This window comes from Giraffa tippelskirchi, chromosome 1, assembly GCF_054371585.1.
Source record: "Giraffa tippelskirchi isolate mGirTip1 chromosome 1, T2T-mGirTip1v1.2.pri, whole genome shotgun sequence".
Lineage (NCBI taxonomy): Eukaryota > Metazoa > Chordata > Mammalia > Artiodactyla > Giraffidae > Giraffa > Giraffa tippelskirchi.
The window spans coordinates 21,235,739-21,245,429 of NC_137275.1; positions in this window are offsets into that span (position 1 = coordinate 21,235,739).

Below are 9,691 nucleotides of genomic sequence, written 5' to 3' on the forward strand. Positions count from 1 at the left end.
CTTGTGTCTCCTGCATTGCAGGTGGAATCTTTGGGTTCATTCAACCATAGCAATTTGATTACAAGGACCTATGTTAGTAAAATCTGAGATTATTGTTTGCCTGTATATTCTTCTATTATGATCCGTTGTGACTATGCATTTTCAGTGGAAACTTCGTTAAAGGTACTATTTGGCCATCAGCTCTTTGGTGAAGGAATCCCTAAAACATCTAAATTTTAAAAATCATGAAAAGACTTCAAGTCAATGAAACTAGTAATGTGTTCCAACTGAGAACACTGAGGGTGATTTTCAACAAATTAGTTTCTTTATACATAGTGAAAGAAAAAAAATATCAATTCAGCCTTAGTTCTCAAGAAAATCTTGAATGATGGTAGGCCTAATTCAATTGTATTTTTCTTAACCTTCAATTTAAGTTTAAAAGCACTTTCAGACCTGTGCCTGAGAAATTAATGAGCTTTGGCAGATCTCTATTTCCTATTGTAAAGTCTTTGTTATGATCAGTTATTTTGGGTAACATGCATTCCTACTTATAGTCCAGGATTTTTAAAGTTGGAAACCTGAATTTAGCACCCAATCCCGGATATTTCATTCTTTGCAAAAGGACCAGCAAGGATTATCTATATTCACAATACTCCAAAAGATGAAAGAAACATGTGCTATGTAAGAATAACAAAATATAGACCATATTTAGCTTAGTTTTGTTGCTGTTTAGCCTCTAAGTCATGTCCAACTCTTTTACAACCACATGGACTGTAGCCCACCAGGCTCCTCTGTCCATGGGATTTCCCAGGCATGAATACTGGAGTGGATTGCCATTTCCTTCGACCAGGAATCAAACCCACGTCTCCTCCATTGGCAGATGAGTTCTTTACCACTGAGCTACCAGGAAAGCCCTTATCTCAGTTTACTGAGTTAAAAAAAATGACACAGTATAAAAATAAAAGTCATAGGAATGTAGGCAAAAATCTAAGCATCATTATCTCTTTGAAATAAAAAGACTTTGGTATTATACTTACCAAAGTATAAGTGGAAGTGTATGAAAAAATTTCCAGTTAAGCTTTGTGCTTTTCTATTTCCAAATATTCAGCAATATACCATGGTATCTGGGAAAGTGACTAGAAAACATACTTTGGATAAGTTGACATGACAGAAACGAGATGCCTTGTTTATTATGCTAATAAGATGCTAAACACTCTGAGTAAGAACTTGAGGTTCTATTAAACTGGACTTAATACATTACCATATTGTAAGAAAGAAAAACATAATGCTCACTCTAAAAGGATAAGAGACTTGTGTCTGATGTTGCCCTATTGCTTATGAAGTTCCTGTGGGTTGTAGATGAGGACTAGTGCTTAATCATCAGTCAAGGAGAGGTTTTTTGCACTTTGTAATAAAAACAACACTGAATTTAAATTAATTTATTTCTTGTGATGAGATCACTGGACTTCCACATCGTCTCAGTTATTCTAAAGTGCTGGAGTTCTGGTTCCACAGCTTCTAGCTCATGCAGACATGATGTGTCCATGTATCATAATTCCAGTTTTCTCCTGGCCTCTGACAATGTAAAGGGAAGGATCCAGAAGAAAGACCAGAGGTAACTGCTACCAGGAATGGGGCTGACAGGTGTCAGAAGCTAATAAAAGTTTGGAAGTTACTGTGCTATGGAATTTTTGTTGCTATTGTTCAGCTGCTAGGTGATGTCCGACTCTTTGTGACCCCATAGACTGAAGCACGCCAGGCTTCCCTGTCCTTCACCATCTCCCTTCTGGGATAGATGGTGGATATGGTAGCTGCAACCATCTTCTTAGAACTGGGCTCTCAGCCAATCTCTAAGGTTTTCCTAAAGATTTCACTGAAAATTCCTTCAACCTCTTTGCCTACATGGATATCAGTCTCTCCCCTAATGCACCACTTCCGCTGAGGGGCCAAACGCTCTCGGAAGGCATCGCAGGTAAACAGATGGCCACCACGACCAGTGCAGAGCTGCCAGTTTCAGATGGTTGCTCGGCACCACCCCCGATCTTACTATGTGCTTTTCCCTTCAAATCACTCTTATTTTCTGCAACGACTTTTCCTTTTTTCTCTTCTCTCTTTAACCCTATCTCCTCCTGTCTCAAAGCAGACCATCTTAACTCCTACTTCACAATGGAAGTAAAAGGCATCAGATTAGATATCCTACAAGATTACTCACATAACAATTCTTCAATTTCTTCCCTTTGGTTTCAAAAGAAGAGATTCACCTCCTCTTAGACCTTTATCCTACACTGGCTCTCTCCTTCTGCCTTCTCAGGATTTCTTATTTTGACTATCCCTTCTCACTCCTGTATCATTCTCTCTCTTCCTCTCTCTTTCCTTTTCTCTCTCCCTCATTTCTTTCCCCATTTTTAGAACAAGCAAATGAACTCTAAAACAAGCCTTCCACTCCACAGTCCACTTCAGCTATAAGTTCTCTCATCTTTCACAGCAAAGCTTCTTGAAAGAATTAGCAACCGTCCCCATCCCCACGTTCTTCCCATACGTGTTCTGCCCAGCCCATTCCAATCTAGTGTTATGCACTGGTCCACTGAAACTATCTTTATCACAGGCAATGATGATATCCTAGGCATTTTGGGTTTTTTTTTGGCTAAGTGGCGTGCAGGATCTGAGGTCCCCAACCAGGGATCAAACCCATGCCCCATGCATCAGGAGCTCAAAGTATTAACCACTGAACCTCCAGGGTAGGCCTCCTAGGCATTTTTTTTTCTTCTGTGCTCATACTATGTCACTCTCAGGGGCACGTGAGTCTGTGACCACTCTCTTCTCTTCAAAACTCTCCCTCAGCTTCCATCACGTCATTTTTGCCCTGTGACCAGTTGTTTGGTTGGTCAACTAAATGGCTGATTTTCCATTAGCTGTGTTTCCTGTCTTCCTTGCAGGCTCCTCTTCCCCATAACTAGCTTCTAAAAGTTCGATGGTCTTGGAGTTCTCTCCTAGGCCTTTTCCTGCCTCTATACGCTCTGAGACTACAGTCAGTCCCCTATGTACAAACAAGTTCCACTCTGAGAACACAATCATAAGTCCAACTTGTTCATAAGTCCAACAAAGTTAGCTTAGGTTCCCAACAAACACAGTTGGCTACATGGCACTGTACTGTAATGAGTTTATAATACTTGTCACACAAATAATACATAAAAAACAAACACAGAAATAAAACATTTTTAATCTTACAGTACCGTACCTTGAAAAGTACAGTAGCACAGTTCAACAGCTGGCATACAGGGGGCTGGCATCAAGTGAACAGGCAACAAGAGTTACTGGAGGGAGAAGAGGTGGGAGATGGTAGAGCTAAAGGATTGTCAGCAATAGGAGACAGAGGATGAGCTGCAGTTTCACTCATGCCTGACAGTGATGGAACACACATCTTTGAAAGTTCGTGACTTGAAGGTTTGTATGTAAGGGACTTACTGTATATCTATATCCATAACTCATATCCTACATGCATGTGGTTCTCAGGTTTATATAACTAGCCAGATCACTCTCCTGAGCTCCAGCCCACAAGTCCAACTGCCTACAAGACATCACCAGATGAAAACGAATATAAAATTGAATGTTTTCTCTTCCGTGCTTCCTAAACTTACTGGTCCCCATGTGTTCCCTCCTTCAGGATACATCTTTCTCTCTTCTCTCCATGGTTCATGGAAGACACCTGGAAGACAGTCATGACCCTTGACTCTCCTTTACCCCTGAAATACATGACCTGTTATTTCATTCTCCCAAATATATCACTTAAAGGCTTTGATTTCTTTCCAACCTCACTGCTTTTGCGTTCTTGTCTAAGCCAGAAACTGACATCGAGACTCCAAAGATAGCCTCTTTTCTGGTTTCCTTAGATCCTTTGGGCACCCTCTCCATTTCACTCTTCACAATGTTAACAATGTTAGAGTGTTTATTTAAAAACAGTGACAAATACAATATTGTAAAGTTCAAAAATAGAAAATAAACTAATTTTAAAAAAAAACAGTGATCTGATTTCATCACACTTCTCTGAAAACCTCCATTGGCTTTCCACTGCCTTTGGATTAAATTTTCTTTCTTTTTTTTTTTAAACATGGCTAACAAGGCCCTCCATAGTCCTTCACCTGACATTTTCACCATCTCACACATTACATGTAGAAGAGACTGATTCCAGAAACCACTGGGATAAAATGTATAGAGGCGCAACTGAGCACTTTTTATCCTCAAATAAGATTCAAAAGATTTTCATTTTAGATCAAAATAAGAAATACAGTGATGTGGTTGGTTTTTAATGAAAGCTTGCAAGTACTTAATAAACTCAAATAATTAGGTACTGATTTGAAGGTAAAAAAAAATTCAGATGAAATTTCTGGAGAAAATAAGAAGTGACATCTTTAAAACTCTAGAGACAAGGTGGAAACAAGCTGCTTTTCTGAGGAGTAAATTTAGCACCTCTAAAATACTCACTGACCTCTATAGAACTCCTCAGAGGAGAAACTTGATCTATTTTAAATCAGCATCTTCTTTCTAGCCTCTGAATACAACGTCAGAGCTCATCAGGTAGCAAAGTGTTTTTGCATCCATGGTAATAATACAACAACCCCACTCACAACTAAGCCAACACATAAAGAGGACCTAGCTTTCATTAGTCTTCATTAAACGCTCTAGAAGAAACATTTAAGGAAGGGATGCCAACTCCATTAAGAGCTAATTCACTCATTGAACTTGGCTCTAATTCTCCAGGATATCCAACATTCTCTGAGTATGGATAAATTTATCACAATAATTACAATAAAAGATATTTTGGTCCATCTTTGCCACTGACACTCATCAAAGCAATAAACTTAATCACTCAGCAATAATTTAACATAACTGGATCAGGCACGGTGTGTGCGTACATCCTCAGTCACTCACTTGTGCCCCGCTCTTTGTGACCCTATGGACTGTAACCCTGCAGGCTCTTCTGTCTATGGGATTTTCCAGGCAAGAAGACTGGAGTGAGTTGCCATTTCCTTGTCCAGGGATCTTCCCAAGTCGAGGATTGAACCCACGTCTCCTGCATCTCCTGCATTGGCAGACGGATTTTTTTTTTTTTACCACTAGGGCCACTTGGGAAGCCCCAAAAGGCTCTGAAAGTGCCACAAAAAATAAAACCTGGTCCTTCACATCTTCAACTGCTCTTATCTCACACGCTAGCAAAGTAATGCTCAAAATTCTCCAAGCCAGGCTTCAACAGTATGTGAACTTCCACATGTTCAAGCTGGATTTAGAAAAGGCAGAGGAACCAGAGATCAAATTGCCAACATCCTCTGGATCATCAAAAAAGCAAGAGAGTTCCAGAAAAACATCTACTTCTGCTTTATTGACTACGCCAAAGTCTGACTGTGTGGATCACAATAAACTGTGGAAAATTCTTAAGGAGATGGGAATACCAGACCACCTTACCTGCCTCCCTAGAGCTTTCAGGCTTCAATAGTTGTAGTGCATGGATTCAGTAGTTTCAGCTGAAGGGCTCTAGAGCCCTGGCTCAGTAGTTGTGGCTCATGGGGTTAGTTGCTCTGAGGCATGTGGAATCTTCCTAGCCAGGGACTGAACCTGTGTCCCCTGCATTGGTAGGTGGATTCTTACCCACTGTGCCACCAGGGAAATCCAGGAATGTAATTTTAAGGAACTGGAAACATCTCACTTTAGTCCTATCTTTTCAATGAACAAATTGTGTGACCTTGGGCAGAAAATTTGATCTTTCTGTAATTATTCGTTAAAAAAAGCCAGGTGGTATTTCCAACATATTTTTCTGACTTCAAATTCAAGCTTTTAATATTTTATACAGGTAATATAAAATTAACATAAAATTAAAATCATGAAGGCTTAGTTTTATGCCTTGCATGGAAGTCACTGAAGTAAATGAGGGGCAAAAAGTAGTGGTGCCAAACAATGTTTGCATCTAAATTTTTGAGTATCTAAATAAACAAGAATGAAATATAGACAATAAATACCCCAATAGGATATAATTATTTTTGTAGCACATGTGCACAATTGCCAAGCTTAAGCTTAATATTGTTATTTTATAACTATAAATCTCAGCATGCTTGGCAAGACTTTTTGTCAATGTCAAAAACTGTGTGTTTCCCATCTTTTCTTTTATTCGTAATTGTCTCTTTCCGTCTCCTTTTTCCACCTGCCTCCACCTCTACTACCCACCCAATACATCCACTCAATAATTACTTTAATTTTTAAGTATAAAAACAGATTCAGTTCAGTTCAGTTCAATCGCTCAGTCGTGTCCGACTCTTTGCAACCCCATGAATCGCAGCACACCAGGCCTCCCTGTCCATCACCAACTTTCGGAGTTTACCCAAACCCATGTCCATCGAATCAGTGATGCCATCCAACCATCTCATCTTCTGTCGTCCCCTTCTCCTCCTGCCCCTAATCCTTCCCAGCATTAGGGTCTTTTCCAATGAGTCAACTCTTCGCATGAGGTGGCCAAAGTATTGGAGTTTCAGCTTCAACATCAGTCCTTCCAATGAACACCCCGGATTGATCTCCTTTAGGATGGACTGGTTGGATCTCCTTGCAGTCCAAGGGACTCTCAAGAGTCTTCTCCAACACCATAGTTCAAAAGCATCAATTCTTCAACGCTCAGCTTTCTTCACTGTCCAACTCTCACATCCATACATAACCACTGGAAAAACCATAGCCTTGACTAGACAGACCTTTGTTGGCAAAGTAATGTCTCTGCTTTTAAATATGCTATCTAGGTTGGTCATAACCTTCCTTCCAAGGACTAAGCATCTTTTAATTTCATGGCTGCAATCCCCATCAGCAGTGATTTTGGAGCCCAAAAACATAAAGTCTGACACTGTTTCAGACTTTATTAGTCTGAATCAGACAGATTAGATGAATATTATTTTTAGGATAATTCAGACAGATAAAGCTAACCCTTGCCAAATAATCTGAACACTAAACATATTAATACCATAGCATGTACTTATGAAAAAAAATGAAAAGCTTATATAAATAGATGCTGTCACCATTTGTCAAAATGATGTGGTCAACTTTAGCCAAAGGCACACAAGAATTAACATCAATAACCAAGAGAGAATATTTCTAGCAACTATAGTGTTTCAGTAATATGCACATTAAATGTAAAGTTATTTTAATGAACATGACACAAATGTGTTCTTGTGCAACCATGTTAACGGATCCCCAGCTGCCGGCTTTTCTGTCTGGACCCATGAACCTTTTTATTTCTCAGATTCTTTTTACCTTTCTTCTAAAACTACCCCTTTTCCATGTCCATTCAGAACATCTACTGACATATGTAATTACTGGCTCATATTTTCTTTTTCAAAATTATTGTTAGCCTCAAAATTTCAAATTTCTTTAAAAATTGTTTCCTCCCAGCATACCTCAGTGTTAATGTCTCTGATTTGCATTCTAGAACATTGAGACTGAGGAGGTGATGGCAGCAACAGACCTGAAATGGCTGTGAGTCTGTGATAAAGTTTTATCATAAAAAAATGTGGCTCTGTATGCATGCTTATCAATAACCAAATGCATTAATAATGGTAACTTAGGCCTCTGTTTATGATACTGTGTGTAATGCACTGTGCTTCCTAATTTTTCCCCTTTCCATTTACTATTTAGTTTATGAGTTAATTATTGGATTTTGAGGGTTTTTGTAAAGGGCTGATCATAAAAATTGATTGCAGAGTGCTCTGAGAGCTTTTCACGATAACCACTCTGGAGAGCAAAAGAGTTTTTTTACATTATATTGTTTCATAATGTTTCCCAGTAGATTACATATTCCAGAAAGAGTGTACGTGTAGATTCCTGAATTTTTGTTTTAAATGTAGTTTAAGAATGTCTCTTACTTTAATTTTAAAAATCTAGTATTTGCCTTAAAGTATGACTGCAATAGCAGCTACCAAGAACATGTGACTATTGGCAAACATTCTGATCGTCCTAAATCACTCAACATTTCCAAATAATTATTAATATGCAGGAGGAAATCTAATTGTTAATTCAACACAAACTAAAAATAGGCTGAGTAATTTTGAAATTAAAACTTCTACTGATTTCTAGAAGTTTGGCCTGCATAATTATTCAAGAGAGAAGAATTATATTATTTTTATGAAATACTGGCACACTTTCTATTATAGGCCTATATAATTTATTGATCATTATAATATATATGATTATGTAATTGATTTGTTTCTACACATGCTAATAAATCCTAATTAATAGGTTTTGGATACTAAGAGAAAAAAAAATAATTAAACCTGTTGTTGGTAAAGAATCACCCTGCAATGAAGGAGACCCCGGTTTGATTCCTGGGTCAGGAAGATCCCCTGGAGAAGGGATAGGCTACCCATTCCAGTATTCTTGGGCTTCTCTTGTGGCTCAGCAGGTAAAGAATCTGCCTGCAATGCAGGAGACCTGGGCTTGATCCCTGGATTGGGAAGATCCCCTGGAGAAGGGAAAGGCTACCCCCAAATGTTCTGACCTGGAGAATTCGTCAGACGTGACTGAGCGACTTTCACTTTTCAAACCTGTTGTTGGGTCAAGAAAAAAATATTTAAGGCCATTTTCCTTCAAAGCCAACATTTAAGAGGTACAGTGTTTGTTTAGGTTCTAAAAAAGTCAAGGCTCAATTATCTTTATTTAATTGGGAACCACGGTCAAATCCTATAACTCCTTTCTATCTTACTTTATTGAGAGACACTGATAATAAATTACAGCTTCAAGTCATAGTTAAACAATGAAGTTAATTAAGAGAAATGAGCTACATAAAACAGAGACCATGTTTTCCTCTTTAAAAAAAAAAAAAAAAACAATTATTTATTTATTTATTTGACTGTGCCAGGTCTTAGTTGCAGCCTGTGGGATCCAGTTCCCTATCCAGAGATTGAACCCCGGTCCCCTGCATTGGGAGCTCGGAGTCTTAGCCATGGGACCACCAGGGAAGTTCCTCTTCCTTTATTTTTTTAAGTCAAGAGCTCTTCAATTCATAAGCTCTGCACCCAAGACATCAACTGATAGTTGGCTTCTTCTTTCTTTTAGTATTTATTTATTTCAATGTGCCAAGGCTTAGTTACAGCCTGTGGGATCAGGTTCCCTGACCAGGGATTGATTCTGGGCCCCAGGCCCTGAGAGCACAAAGTTCTAGCCACTGGGAAACCGAAGAAGCCCTGAAACTGGTTTGTAATCAGTACTCAAGATTCTTGGTCCAGAACTGATTGCCCTATGCTGTACACTGTGCTCTGGCTTTCCAGGTGGCACTAGTGGTAAAGAACCCGCCTGCCAATGCAGGAGGGGTAAGAGATGATGGCTCAGTCCCTGAGTTGGAAAGATCCTCTGGAGGAGGGCATGGCAACCCACTCCAGTATTCTTGCCTGGAAAATCCCATGGGCAATAGTCCATGGGGTCGCAGAGTCCGACACAACTGAAGCAATTTAGCATGCACCATACACTGTGTTCCACCAAGTTTCTGACCTTTCTATTCCTGAATTTTTTTATTCCTCCATTTACAATCTAACTTTTCCTTTTTACCACATGTTACCAAACTTTCCCAGTTATGACCCTGGGCATTGCTTCTGGTCTGGAGATGGAGGTTTCCTCTATGTTGCTTCATCTTTCCCCGAGTAATGCATTTATTCCAACTTCCTGTGGGTGGCGCTCCTGCCTGACTCTC